Source organism: Ceratina calcarata, unplaced genomic scaffold (genome assembly GCF_001652005.2).
Source record: "Ceratina calcarata isolate Rehan_Ccalc_2016 unplaced genomic scaffold, ASM165200v1 scaffold246.2, whole genome shotgun sequence".
In the NCBI taxonomy this organism is placed as follows: Eukaryota; Metazoa; Arthropoda; class Insecta; order Hymenoptera; family Apidae; genus Ceratina; species Ceratina calcarata.
Genome location: NW_017146590.1, coordinates 160,811 through 176,375, shown reverse-complemented (window position 1 = coordinate 176,375; position 15,565 = coordinate 160,811). Strand labels below are relative to the sequence as shown.

The window sequence follows — 15,565 nt, the reverse complement described above, 5'->3', positions numbered from 1 at the left end:
GAATACACAAGACCGAGTTGGGAATGAATTTTGTAAAGAGCTCGTTCAGACTTCGTTTAGCGTTACTGGAAAATCAATATTTCACGCGCTGATCAATAATCAGAAATAATGGTAAAACATCATGAATCCGCGTGAACTTTTATCCGTCGCATCGGTCGTCTCACGATCGATCTGACACGAAGCGCGAAGGTTGAAACGTTTGAAACGAAATTCCATTAACGACGCTAACTCGACGTACGCTCGTCGACTGAACGATGAGTAATGGCGAGCCGCGGCCGGCCTGATAAGTATGCGCACCTGGTGCGCTTTTACTTATGCGCGCTGCGCTGCTGCTGCTGCACACGTTTAAACGCATCTCGCTTGCGACGAAACACGACAAGCGATTTCCGACCGACGTCTCGTCACGATGCCGTAAAAACGGATTCCGATTTTTTCCGTTCCTACGACGGATGTTTGTTTCCCGTTCTCTTGGCAATTCTCCTTTTATCCCGTCTGATATCCCGTACCGTTTTCAGTCAATACTTATTCAATAAAGTCATCGCGTTTTCCCTTAGCAGATTTTAAACTTCGCTCATCCTCGAACTATTTGGCAAACATTTATGCCTATATTTTTGTTGCTCCAATACTGGTCCCAAAGATTTGTCCACCGACTCCACCCCTTGATTCTCTTTCAGTTTCATTCTCCTTTTTGAATTTCGATTGGAGGTGTCGCGACATCGCGAAGAAAGGAACTTGCTCGTTTGTGCATCCATAACGTCGCGCGCCTGCCTTTCGAAATTATGCGAGTATTTATCGATTTGCATTTAGATTTGTCCCGTCACGATGCGTCGCGTCGCCCCATTGTGAACGGCGCGTCTGCGCGGCCAGGGTTTGCAGAACAATTTTTTTTATCTTTCATCGCGTCAGGTTTAATATCCGATTTTTTCGAACGCGTATTTGCCGTGGAAAAATAGCCGGTAATCGACACGATTCGAGAGTGGCGCGCGGTTTCATGGATAAATATACTTTTAATCCCGCCGGGAGGAGGAAACCGTCGGGATGCCAGACGGATCAAAGTTCCCGGGGAAAAAATTCGGTGAGAAGAGGAATCCCTCGTCTAGACGAGACGGGAATCCTTTCTTTCCATTTCGGATCGCATATTTCCGAACGCGGATGATTCATGCGTTCGCGTCGCGCCTCGTTCAACCCCGGGACCTCACTTCAACGCGTTCCCTGATTCGAGCCGATGGAAAAACGACCAGCCGCCGACCCCGCGAGCTCTATGAATGAGTAAAAACGATCCACGGCTGACCTTTGCCGGGAAAGGATAATAAACACGATTATTCTCGCGCAAGGATCGTAAAACACGGAGGATAAATCGTCGAGCGCATTCGCAAAAACGAAACTGTTCGTCTTCCGCGCTGCGCGTCCGGCCTGGGCAATTAATAAACCCGCGTATCCGCTTGTATCGTATCACAATATACATAAATCACGTATAATACATTATATAAAAAATCATATCAAACGATGGTATGCAACGGTGATACGAGGAAGCAAGCACATGATGCTTCCTTCCTGTAATGAATTGCGTCGGGAGACCCTCTGAAAATCGGACTGTTTACCATGGAAACTCTTTGATGCAGTCGCAATGGTAATTACGAGCTTTCGAGTGGAGAACGAAAGGAACGAGGAGAGCGTTTACGGTTCTTTGTGGGGCGCAGAATAAATCAAGTAAACAGAAACTATGAATGATTCGTGTAAAGAACACTGTTGATCATAAAACAGTATATTTACGGGAAGTATTGCGCGTATGTAATTGAAAGATTATTTTTTTTACTAATATTGGCAACGGTAAATAATGCGATTGTGAAAAATTAGAGTTATTAATTCTTGAAGCTACTAACGCGTTTCCAATTAACGCGAAACTTACGGAACCCGATAATTTCGATGGTCCGAACACTTAATTATCCTCGAAGCGATTGAAAGTTCGCGGAAAAAAAGGAATGGGCGGGTAGCCGCTCTAATGAAACGTATATATTCGGTGGAGGATGCCTGCGAGCGGGTGAATCGGGGTCGGATGGTTCGGTTCGACTTGCTACGCTCCTCTATCGATTCACTGCGAAACTGACGACGAAAGTTTCCGAAAGGGATGATTCCGGGACTCTGCAGCGAACTTTCTGCGAAAAAGCGAGTTCTTGTGTGACGATAGCCTCTGCGCCGCGGGAAATTACGCCCGTGCTCCGAACTTTGCATCTTTCACGCAACCTGCACCGAGGGTCTATTTCACCGAGACTCTATGCTCCTCGTATTCAAACCTAAATCTATGAACTTGGCCTTTACGAGAAAAGAGGTTGCGCGCATTCGATTTAGATTAGAAGATCGACGTCTGTTCTAAAAGAGACTTTGATATCTATTACGGAGAAAAGATTTCGGCGACGGATTATGCAGGATCCCTTGAGGATACCAGAGAACCTACTTGACTCTCTGCTTCTCAAATTATTCACAAAAACTTACTAAGAGGTTTCGCACTTCGTTTTAACGTTTGAAGGCAGTGCTATTTTCTTTCAGACGAAACAAGTAATGAAACCAATAATAAATAATTAATATTCGTTACGAAAATAGGATTTGGGTGACGGATTCTGCAGAACCCCTCGAGGATACCAGAGAAGCTACTTGACTCTCTGTTTCCCAAATTATTTACACCCTGCTAAGAGGTTTCGCACTTCTGTGAATCTGTTTTCTTTCATGGCTTAAAATCTCGCGGACGGAATAAATAACGAAACTAATAATAAATAATTCTTAGCCTACGTCTACCACCTAATCCTTCTATCTTTATTCCGGGGCCACTCCTTTGCTTGGAATCAAAAACAGACTACTAAATTCGGGATGATTCCTTCACAAAGCGCCCTTGCCCTCCCGGAAGAGCTCGCGAGTCCAGATCCCGAAGGATCAACGGAGGGACCACTCCGAGTGTGCGTTTCGCGTGTGTGCTACCACGTGCGTACACACGTGGAGCAGTGATACCGGCGAGAGGTGTAAGAGTGAAGAGAAGCGGATTCGTCTCGCGTGGAAGCGCGAGCGAGATGGTGAACGAAAGCAAGCGGGTGGCGGGAATGGGAAGGCTGTCGCGGCTCGAAGCCCTACGCGCTTCGAAAGAGAGCTCAGTGCTACGATGGTCAGCAAGCGGGTAAGTCGCAGCGTAACGGGGCTTACATCGTTTCTGCCGCGCTCGGTCCATCCATCGGCTCGCGCGGAAGAGGAGACGGCCGACGGTCGGTGCGACGACGATAGGAGAGGAAAGCGCGTGTCTCGCTTAATCGCGCCTAATTAAGACGATTCGCCGTCCACCGGGGCCCGCGCGCATGCACTGTCATTGACCGTCTGCTCGCGCTCGTAAATCATCGTGCCCGACTGGCTTCTCCCTATCGGACGGCCCATGATCCTCGGTTAAATTGTGTCACAGTTGATACACAAATTTATTTTCGCCGACTTAGAATTTGCTTAGGAACGTGTGTCGCGTCCAGTGGACGTAGATATCGCGCACTGACCTTCCTTGTTCGTGGCGCGTTCAGAGATCTTCGAGTGGATCGGACAAGTTTGTGAAGTGACACAAAATGTAAGAATTTTGAGAAAAAGATCGTGTCGATTCGAAGTTCGGTGGAAGAGGGTGTACGTCGACGGACTGAGAGGACCAAAAGGAGAGTAGCACGTGCTCGCTGTGTATCCCGGCGTGAGAACCACGTGCTCGGCATCACCGGGAACAGTTTCGATCGTAAGTCTCACATTGATTGGAACATCGCAATTACAGTCTTTACGCGTCGGATGTTAAAAGTGTACACCTGCTATTCTAATGAAAACCGTCAAGGGTATTATTACGCTATCACGCTTTTAACGTCCAGTAGCGGACACTTTATTTATCAAACGATCTTAGGTACACATGTAATCTGCCTATCCTCGATCCGCTATCAATCAGAGACACATAACGCCGCGCGACCTTTCGATACGCAATCTCGTTTAAGCGCAGTAAGTATAAATAATTACACACTCGAGGCATAATTAAGATACCGCGTTATCGTCAGACGTAGCAACCACTGGCTCCGCGATACCGCCGACGACAATGTGTGCAATACCCTAGCACTTGGAACAATCCCCAACAAAACTTCTAATTACCTTGCAACATTTGATTCCATTTTATTTCTGCAGTAAAATGTTTAAAAAAACTGTACTATCGTAGCGATACGTTTCATTGGCAAGGTATTCAATTTTAATCGAAAGTACTGTTAGATGATATTACACATATAGAAAGTACTGTTAAGCGACAGGAAACCGTACTTGCTTCTATTGATCAGCACTTGCCAAACCGATTACATCTACAGGATTGTGTACTCGTATCGTGTCACTGTTGCATATGAGTAGCAGTAGAGCGAAATGTGCAGTGGAACTTGAGACATGAACATTTATCTTCGACCAAGTTTCAGCGAAACTCAAAGACTCTGAGATAAAGTGCAAAGTAGCAAGCTGTTAGCTAGGATTTTATATAGTTCGGATTTTAGTAAGAATTCATTTGCATTGCAATCGAGTTCTACGAATTATTCTACATATCCCACCTTATATCATTCTGTCATTATATTCATCAGGATTTGAAATTTTAGTTCGAAGTTTAAGATGTTTAATTCAAGATTGAGGATTTAGAATGAATGAAATTAAACTAGAAAAGATTAAAATTGTATACATCAAATCTCAACGTATAATAAATCTTGAACGTTGTTTCAATAAAATTATACTTAAAATAAAAGAATAGAACTACTTGAAATAATTTCACTAATGAAGAGTAATTAATAAAGCTTATTGAATTCATGTATTAGCAAATCGCAATTAATTTGTATGAGTTTCTGAAATTAGTAAGTTATGTTATAGTAAATCTTCCTTAAGGCTTAAGATTGCGTATATAAAATTCTAAGAAAAGAAAGCCAGTAAATATAAATTGGCAAATTTACTATATTTTAAATAATAATTCCTATCGACTCACGTTGTATGTTTTATAACAAGTCACAAGAATTATGCGCCTTGTGCGCGGCAGGTATGCAACGATGATACGCAATTATGAGACGCGTCTATGATACGCAATGTTAATACGTAACTGTGATATGCAACATTGATAGACGACGGTGATAGAATATGATACAAGTGGATACGCACCTTACACGAACACTTTTCATACGCAAGTACATTTCCAGTGTGAATGGCCTGCACATTCGTTAGCTGTCCACTCGGTCATATAATTTCTGGGCTGAACGCAATTTAACGCACTCCCACTTACGTCGCGTGATAAAATCGTTTCCGTGGCTGGTGCCCGGTGGCGTGTTTAATCGTTCCCCAGTATTGTTCCGGTTTCGACGGAAATCGGCACGCACCGGAATTCCGATTATCAATAATTGTATTTACGCAGGGGATAATTTTTGTAAAACGTACGTACATTCTCGAGTAGCTGATAGAGATTGTGGGAAAGTTTAAAGAGAGACTTCTGGATTCAGGCTTGTTTTCCTTTGGAATGCGATACGGGAGAGGGTATGATGAATCAGGTTCTAAGGGCTATTTCTCCTAACTTGACTAATGCCGTGAAAATATCTAGTGAGTTATTGATACCTACGGTTCTTTAAGCCGAGTTACCGACGAATTCGTCGGCGTTTGCATAATCGTCTTCCTTTCCCTTCGGTATACAATATGGACAATTTCAAAGAAGACTGTTCTTATACAAAGAGATATCGAAAGGCTTTGCCAAATCTGTAAACCAAACGAAGTTATCTTTGAACTATGCGAATCTGTTAATTTTCACGGAAAGCGGCCGTCACGCGTTAACTCGTGAAAGGGACCCGAAGATATTTCGGGTTTGAAAATATTTTCTCAACAGGAAAATTGAATTCCATTCGGTACGGAAAAACGAAGTATCAACAAGAGGAACGTAATTTCTCAACAGAGTTTACATTACTCCTTTTATTCCGGGAAGTTCACGAAGAACACGTGGTCCGCGACGCGTCCCGGTTGGCCCGTTCAAGTTTTCTCGACGACAGGGACACATGTTAACGTGGACCAGTTGCAAACACTTCTCTACGGCGGAATCGATGATCGCTCCCGACGGAAATAAAATTTCAAAGCGTCCGTGACACGGAGGACTCCAGCGGAGATCTAACGACGAAACTAAAGCGAACCGAGCCTTTGTGTTTCGTAAATTATATCCAAGACGAGGAACACCTAGACGTCGTAAATTCTTGGTATCTAACGTCTCCGGACCGGATCGATTCCATAAATCGGACGGTCAAAGCAATGGTAAAAGGAATCCGGCGAACAAACAGAGTCAATATCTTTGGCGCGCTTTCAGTATCTCCGCGTTCCACGTAGCAACAAAAACAAACGCAAACGTACATACGTACGTACACAGAGTTTCTGCTACTTTCCCATTGACAACACTATAAATCCTCCGATATCTGACTGGCCCCGCGACGGAATATATTAAAGCAGATTAATTTTACACGCGCGCGACGACAAGCGAAAACGCCCCATAAACCATCGATATAATCAACTTCTAATATCGGCCGTTCACCTAGTCTTTTTTTCTATCGCGATATCACGGAAATACGCCCCTTTCAAGATGGTCTCGGCGCGCGGTATAAATCTCTCGCAGGCAACACCTTAGACGAGCGAAACAATCCGGTAATGCATTTTGTAATGCCCGAAGAAGCGAATAAATCAACTGGATCACGCGTCTCCATTCATTCGACGTCGACCTCCGATGAAAGAGCGCGACGCGGTGAATGAGCGCGAAAGAGAGTGAATGAAATCGTCGGACAAAACGCGTAATGCGTTCGCCTGATCACGCCACTTTGAGCCACCGAATTCTATGAGGAAATCGTTAACTTCGAGCCTCCAGGAAGTGGATGCTAGAGAAACGTGATGAATGGCCTTGCTAGGAAAACGAGAAAATTTATCAAACACTGTTAGACTTTATGCTGCGTATCGTATCGTATCGTATCACCGTTGCGTAAACGATTTGAATAAAATTTTACTTCGAATTGAATATAAATAATTTTCACAGACCGGTTTTAATGAAAACGAGAATTCTTTCAATTATAATGATTTTATGTTGTTTATTATACGTGATGATTTTTATACGATTTATTATGATTTATGTATAATTTTACTGACGACGTATACTACAGCTACCCTAAACGATTTCCCACTTAAATATAAAATTTAAATTCGCATTATGCAGTGGCAACTTTCTTTATAGAAACTAGACAAGATATTTTTAAGAATAGCGATTTTATAATTTTCTAAAAAATGAATTCATATTTTTAGTTTTAAGTCGTGTTTCATGGAAATCTGTACAGTAGGAATTTTTCTTCATGTCGATTAATAAATGGAAAGTTCTAAGAAATTCTCTGAGGTTAACTGCAAGGTAGCAAGATTTTTTAATTTTATTAGGGGTACACTTCTGGTTCGAGTACATTTAGGTACATTTTGGGTGGAGTAGAAACCGACACTTTACGGTGCATAAAAGACGACATCTGTTCCTAAATCATGGTCACGATCCGCAAGACATTTGGACCCCAAACGGTGACCAACTCTGACAAGAATAAAGAGTCATAAAACCCTTACCGGTACCAAGTCATAAAAACATTTTTGAATAAAGAAAAAAACCATCACCCAAATGTTCAACTACGTGCTTCAACAAAGATATTTATACTAATATAATTTCTGCACGTACCAAGCGGGTCGGGAATTGTTTTGTCTAACTGTAAAAGTGGATGCATAAAAAATCGAGGTAGACTTGTTGCAGAAAGTTCGCAAGTTCAAGTGATTTCGCTTTTTCATACCGAGACCACTTGATTGTAAAGTAGGGGGGAAAGCGAAGTTCGTGCACGTGCGTGCGCCGCGAGAAGTATCTTCATCTATTTCAGTGGATTGCCTTGTCGGAAGTATCACTCGACAGTCGTTTCCTATTGTGATGAAACCGGGACCGTGGATCCGTATCGCTCTTGATCCTCTCCACGCGTACGTGTCGCGAAACGCTTCGCCTCGGGATTCGTGACGAAAACTGAATAGTAAATTGAAGTAGAGCACCGTTGACGGTGAAGATCGCGACGAAAGTGTTCGATATTAAATGGCTAACAAAGCGCAGGTGAAGCTGCACGATGAAGGAGTGTCGAGAGGTTGAAACACAATCTGACTAATTAATATCGAAGTTACTTGAACGAAAGACAGAGGCGATAAAATAGAATCTGAGGTAACTAAGAATAGAAGTTTGGTTCGTTAATCAGTGGCCGACAGGCGCGAGCCGGTTTGAATTAGCATAACAGTGGAACACAATCGATGCTAAAGTGGCAGTGAATTCATTATTCGAAGGCCGAAAACCGTGCGCGGGCACGGACTACCGAGTACAAGCGAAACAGGTAATCTGTTGAAGAATGTGGCCGCACTGTCGGCTAATATTTTCGTTGTCCGCGCCGCTGTTCCCGTTCGGAGATTTGCCTTGTTCCGTGTTCGCTGCAACACAAGTATGTTTGCAAACGGAGAGAAGAATCGGTCCGCGGCGGTGCGCGACGTAATTTGCCTCTTGTCCAGCGAGCAGCACGTGCCGAGCTGATCGCCACGAACCGTTTTCGCTCAGCTTTTTTCAAGTTCTCTTTTTCGACTGCCGGGACAAAGCAACGAAATTTTCTGCATATTCATCGGCTCGATTGCCACCCTCTTATCCGGTCCCCCTTTATTCCAAATCGTGAGGGAGGTATTTCGAACCGGTCGAACCCTCCTACGATTTTTGTTTCTCTACTCACTTCTATTGCTCCCATACACTGATCGTTTGTTAACGAAACATCAAAACGGTATTAAAAATTCCACCCTTTCGAGATTCCCTTTGAACATTATTCAAGATCGATGCGAACATGCAAACAAAGGGAAACGTACACACAGAATGAGTCGACAAAAAGTATCGTATCGAACGTCGTTTCATTAAACGATTTTATTAAAACGTGTATGAATTCATTATCCGACGAAGATCACGTCGAGTCAAAGATTATTTCTTTACCATGTCTTTAATATGAAATCAATGAATGCTGAATAATTTCAAGTGACACATTAAAGTCGCATAAAATTTCATTGGTAACGACAGGTCGATGGCGCGCGAAAAAGCTGATGGCGGTGTTAAATCGGGACCTGTGCGATACGCCGATCGAAACAGAGTAGGAAATGATCGTTTCGCAAAGGCTTTTATCTAACCAGGAGAACACGACTGTACCGCGACAGCTGTCAAAGCTGTCGCGAGCCCGGCAACGCGGCCCAATAAAATCGGATCAATCAAACACTTCGTCCAATTTATTCAGCAAATTGTAGCAGCGCGCCGCCGTTGCGATGCGATTTTTCCATTTAGTCGACCTTTAATTCTGTCGACACGCGACCCGCCACGGTGCCGAACAGGATAAAGGAGGGCCGCGAGCAGAAAGAATTGGCAAACGCGTCGAGTCAAATCAAACGGGGAAAAGTGACTGTTTCCTCGATGAAATTCTTCGATACTCGCGCGAGCGGTATCGACAGCTGTTAAAAGAACGCCCCGACCGCATCCTCGCGCGTGAATTTGCCAATTTTATGCGCACACTTCGCGAATAACGATCGAAAGTGGAACACGTGACCGCGACACGTTGCATTGTTCGACGGTCGACAATGGAATCGGGTGTTTTGTCGGGGATAATAGAGCGCGTGGCCCACACGCTAATGAAAGGGTTGCACCTTTGAATACATCGAACGCGTGTACGTGGGACCCATCTATGGTTCAGCGGTGCTCAGGCGTCTCTGGGGCACGCCGGCTTCTTCGCGATTCGTTCTAATAGATTTCTAATACAGTCTGGCCGCACTCTCTTCACCCGTGAAATTGCTAAATACTAAATACTTTTATTATCTGTAACGGTTTCTCTTCCTGCGATTGTTACTTTCTATTTTAATCAGGAGGCAATACGATGAGTCATACTACGATACTTGTCACACATTTTTCCTCCTACCTTTCGCGTATTGAAAACCAGAATAAACAGCCATTTATAAAATAATATATTACTGTATCCGATAATGAATCACGGGTAATGGCCTGTACAGTTCTTATCATTAAACTGCGGATGTTTATGCATGTATGAAATTTAAATAATTTAATAGAAATACAAAATTTCCATAGTAAAATACAGTTTATGATAGTTAAAAGAGAAAACCAATATCTAAATGTATGCATTTCGTTTCTTCAATTTTATTTGTGAAAATGAGAATTTGCATAAACATCTGCAATCTACTTATCGTACATAGACCGCAGATTTCGATGCAAGATAAAATATTTAGAGTGTCAATTTAAAAAATCTACTTTAAATAAACATGATATGAACTTTTGGTGGTTTTATATACACACTACTTATAATTTTCATATAAGTGCATAAAATTATCAATTTTCACTTTCCGTTAAATATTTTTCCAAGTTCCGATCACTATGAAGCATCAGGTGTCGGGAAGGGGTTGGACAAGCTCGACGGCCGATATGAGCACCTTCGTCCACGCGTATAGTCGGCTACTATAATAAAACTGAGTCGCGCGCGAGGAGGCCAATGTCAGAGTTCGAACGGGGTGTTTGAAAAACTCGGGTAGAACAATAGGGGCGCAGGTATGGTGTAAAAAGTGGCATCGCTGTTTCCAAGTCCCGATTGTGTGCGAGCGTGCATGTTATGCATGTATGCGGTAGCGATAGTTCGGCCTGCACAATGCTGAATAGAAGAAACCAAAAGTGCGATTACCGTTCAAACTGGGGCATAGAAAACGTTATTCTCAGCAGTTATCTCCGTCGGCGCGACGATGACGGCCCGGTGACGCTCGAAATCGACGCTGAATCGATTCTTCCACGCTTTTCGTGACAAAGGACCGATTTATTTTATGATTCAAATTCATTTCACGATTACTTCTTCTTATCAACAATTTTGTTCTTTCATTAATCCAAATTAGGCGTACAAAAAATTGCACTTTTTTTATACGTAATAAGTGACACACCCCACGTTAATGAAAGCAATTTGCCATAATAAATTATAATTTATTAATCATTTCTCTGATAAAGAATTATTATATATAATACAATTATTCATGCACCTGATAATAAATTGAAATGTTTCAAGCATTCCAAATAGCTGTGACACCTGTTATTTTATTCGATTAACAGATCGAGCTCTCTTGGTGGGAAAATTGGCAAATCGATAGAAAGATTGAAGGTTGTTTTTCGAGTGGAATCGATTGACGATCGTCAACGATCGGTGGAAAGGCAGCAGCCAATTCCACGCTCGTAAAAGCCGATTATTTATTCAAGTCGACGGCCACTCGACGTTCCACATTTAGAGTATCCCGTCTGCGGTGCTAGTGAATGACTTCCGTTACTGCGTGAACGGCATTTCACTTTAATCTCCGTGACACCCGACACATCGACGCATCGGTTTCGATCTTCGGACGTCCTCGAGTACGTCGTGCCGCTCCGAAATTACATTTCAAACGAATTACCCAATTCAATTGTCTTATGACCATACAATTCTTCAATAACGAATAAATTTATATTAATAGACAGCGGAATATGTGATGCCAATTTAATAAGTGACATTTATATTGGGACTTCAAACGGAATGACGTTTGCTTATGCTTATACATAATTCATACTTTTGCACATTAAATGCATTCTTTATATTTCCTGGACATCGAATTTTTCCGCAAATCCATCAGACACGCAGTGTACTTTCCTTTCTTAAATCGTAAACTCAATAGCATCAATCATTATTGTTTTCCTGTAATTTCCCATTTCCTTCAATTAGTAAGAGTGAATCCAATCGTCTTACGATTAGAATGTGAAATTTTATGCAAATTAAAACATTTCTAATGCAAATCTCGAAAATGATCTCTGAATAAGAATTTTGTTTATTTTTTCAAAATAATAATATACGTTTCACTCTTGATATTCTGTACGTCTTCATTATGTTTTTATGTAAATGCATAAAACCAGCTGTGTGCTGATGATAATTGAACGGTAGGTAAAATGAAGAGAGTCTAACTTCGTGTGTAAATATCTAATCGCAAGACCCGCAAGGAAGAAGTGTACCAGTGGGCGGTTGTAGGATGATCCTCATGAAAAAACGGAGGCTTGCGACCGAGATTTTCCCGGGAAACGCGAGGAAAAGTAGCTCGGATGCGAAAGCCGCAAATATTTGAACGCCGCGAGGAACACGCCCGAGAACATTCGTCTACACGATTTTTCGGTGTCGCGATGAAACGTCTTTGAAGGGCCTTCGATCTTTCGAATATCTCTCACGAGAAGCGTTCAAATTCGGTGATTTGAGAAATTTTTCTTCTCAGCTTCCCGGGAAAGGATTCTGCCTTAATACCGCAAATGAGATCAGCAGAATCTGTAGCATTCGAAAAAGAATGGAGAGGTGGGATTCAACTGAAGACGTTTCAGTGATGAGATTTAAATTACAGTTTCTTAGTTGTGGCATGAAATATACGTAGGAAGAAATTTTTAGTGCAAGTTTGATGTAATTCCGATGAGATCGTTTACTGCAAATTTTAGACCTGCAGTTACTAAATATTTTATGCAGATTTGAAAAATCCATCAAAAATAAGACTCAATACTGTGAAAGTATATCTTTTTTAATTAGTTCTCTCATTTTAATGTCAAATAAAAGCAATAATTGTATAAGAAGTTTTTTATCATTTATTCGACGTTACTCAAAATGAAACTGTGCGTGTCTTGCTGCGATGTCTTCAATTAACGACGGCATAGTCGAACTAGACGCGACCAGGTGAAATGTAGAACACCCGTTCGCCGGTTTCGTATCTGCCTGTGATGGGTTGCAGAGACGCTAGGATTTATTTTTAAACGACTTCGCCTGTAGGCGCCCAACGCTCGACCGAAATGTACGATTTCCAGACTGTCTGTTCTCATTTGTCGCGATCAACAATTGCCCCGTACCATCGTATCGTTCCGCTGGTACGGAACGGTTCTCCGAAATGAGAAGGGAAAAAATTGCGACAGTGGAAATTATGAAAAAAGGGAGCCGCGTGCAGAGAACAATGCGTGCTCCGGTTCGAATGTAGCGCCGACGATTACAGGTCACGATCCAAGGCGCGCTCGATGCGATTTCGAACGATGCGAAATGTCGACTTGACGCGATCGATCAATCGTGGTCTTGTAATCGCTACGATAGTTACGCAACGTACTTACGTAAATAGTAAATACTACTCAATGTTCGAATGCCATACTGAAGATTCACGAGGGTTTAATGTGGGTCACTATAACGTGAAATCTGTCAGTCGGTAGTTCACCAAAATATCTGACCGAAATATTCAGATATCGAGACCCGGGCATAGACATTTCCTCTTCGAACAAAAATAATTCATATCGATTCATTTGTTCCTGGTAAAAGACGAAGATAACGCATTCTCTGATTCTTTATCGCAAACTGAACACCATAATGACTATTGACTCGCTCTGTTTTACAATACATCGTAAGACTTACGAACAGTGCGCTTAGTTACAAACACAGGCAACGATGGTACGTTACGAAGACACGATACAAATGAATAGATACCTTTAGAGAGGTCGACGGGCTTGAAGAACGCGTGCCGAATCCGTACGTACACGACGCGACGGCGAAGCAGGCGTATAACCCTATAAATGCAGCGGAGGAACGAGAAGGGCGCCGCGACGTCGTCGACGACGACGTATGTGGACGCAGCCTCGTCTCCGCTGACAGAGAAATTACATCGTGGGTACATCGTGTTACGTGCGCTGTAAACGATACCCCCGCACGGCGTGACGCGCGGATAGAATGCGAAACGAGCGTGGAACAGTGCTGGTAGTCGTCGCCTAACGGTGTTCATAGAACGAGAAACGACTGTCGTCGATCGGACGTTCGGCTGCGATTTCCGATCACGTAGTTTGAGTGAATTAGACTTCGAACATCGTTCCGACTTTCTTTGACACTTTTAGATTTCGTGCGAGAGCGTTAAGGGAAGTTCACGCGAAGCTAGCTGATCGTTCGTAACGGGGAAAAAAAACCGATGTACCGACTCGCGCTGTCGCGACTCTTTTCAAGCTTTTCATCCCTTTGATCTTTCATGCGATTATATAAAAATGATGACGCGAGATCTTTGTTCAGTGTAGAGGTTGAAGAACCATTTTCGCGTGAACTATTTTCTCCGAGCACGTACGGGATGGTAGATAAAGAGCATTTCTTAGAATGCTATTAATCAAGGAAATTTTATATCAGCTCGTCACGTACGAAGCTTAGAAGTCCCATTACGAAATCGTTCCCAGCGCCCATCGTCCTTCGAGGACATTATTTTCAACCGTTTCAAACGAATATGACTCGCGCTGGAAAACAGAATAAATTGAACATCAAACCTGATACCCTTGGACGTCCTGCGAGCCTTCGATTCCGGAATAAGTTGGGGCCGAGACAAAAAATACGGACGATAACCGGGAGACTCGATAAAAAGCAGCTGTCTCGCGAGGATAATTAATTAACCGACCGATCGGTGGTGCTATCAGCACGCGACGTTCGTTTCTTTGCGCGAGCCTAGCGGTGCATTCGAGTGCAGGCGACGCGACGCGACGCATCGAACGAGTGATACGTACGTGCGTTCCTTTTTTCCCCTCTCACGAGTCGTAGCGAAGATTACTTATCAACGGAAGAGGCTAGAGACACCCGGGCCTCCAAAACGACGTCCACGACCGGTGTCGGTAGACCGGGCCGTTTATTCATGGATCACGAGCCACGTGGACGGATAATTCTTCGCTACGGTCAGCTCACGACTCTGACTACTTCTCCGCCTGCCCTCGCGTCTTGCCTTGAAACCAGTCTCTCTCGTGTGCACGTCCGACGAACTGAGTTAAATATTGCTCTCGTCTCCGGTAAACATCCTTCACGCGTTTATAAGTGCAATGAGCAGACTACAAATTTTTATGCCTCCACGACATCGATTGAAAAAAGTAATCCGAATCGAGATTTTAGAAATATTCATACTACACTTCTAATTTTTCCCATATTTTTTATATTTCCAGCATAACTGCAGTTTAAACTAAATTATTGACCCATACTTGAATAGTAAATCATTAGTGGATCTAATAAAATCTTATTAATTGGAATTATTCTGTTGAGATTCCGTTGTTTAAAACCACTTGCATGATATAGCTATCACAAAACCCCATAATTGTCGGGGTGTGGGAGAAATTGATGGCGCGAGATTGCGGAAACATGATCCCTGCTAATCAAGGGTTGAGAAGATTGTCAGCTATTCGTAATAATACACCGACTGCAGAAATTTCATTTATCTTCCAATTGGTATGCGCCATACAAAAATGTTGCATACGATGGCCAAGAATAAACAAAATATCAAAAGAACATATAGCAATTCTTATCAGAATAATTAAATGCATTTCTTAAGGATGTATTGGCTATACAGTCAATCCCAAAAGTTTATGCACTTTAGAAACGCATTTTTTAAAAAGAAATCAGACGTCGGA

At 42.8% G+C, this 15,565-nt stretch overlaps 2 protein-coding genes across 3 annotated transcripts in view; one reads left to right on the top strand and one right to left on the bottom strand.

The window, feature by feature from the left end:
• Positions 1–15,565, bottom strand: part of LOC108622841 (Mediator complex subunit 20) — a 100,894-nt gene that overhangs the window by 56,233 nt on the left and 29,096 nt on the right. The window lies entirely within an intron of this gene.
• LOC108622840 (facilitated trehalose transporter Tret1-2 homolog) overlaps positions 1–15,565 on the top strand; it is a 75,095-nt gene that overhangs the window by 37,170 nt on the left and 22,360 nt on the right. The window contains exon 1 of one of the 2 annotated variants that reach the window (XM_026811759.1): positions 2,647–3,751. The exons of the other annotated variant lie outside the window; for it this stretch is intronic. The gene's annotated coding sequence lies outside the window, so the exon portion shown is untranslated. Of the gene's footprint in view, positions 1–2,646; positions 3,752–15,565 lie in introns of those variants that run through there. 2 annotated transcript variants of the gene reach the window in all.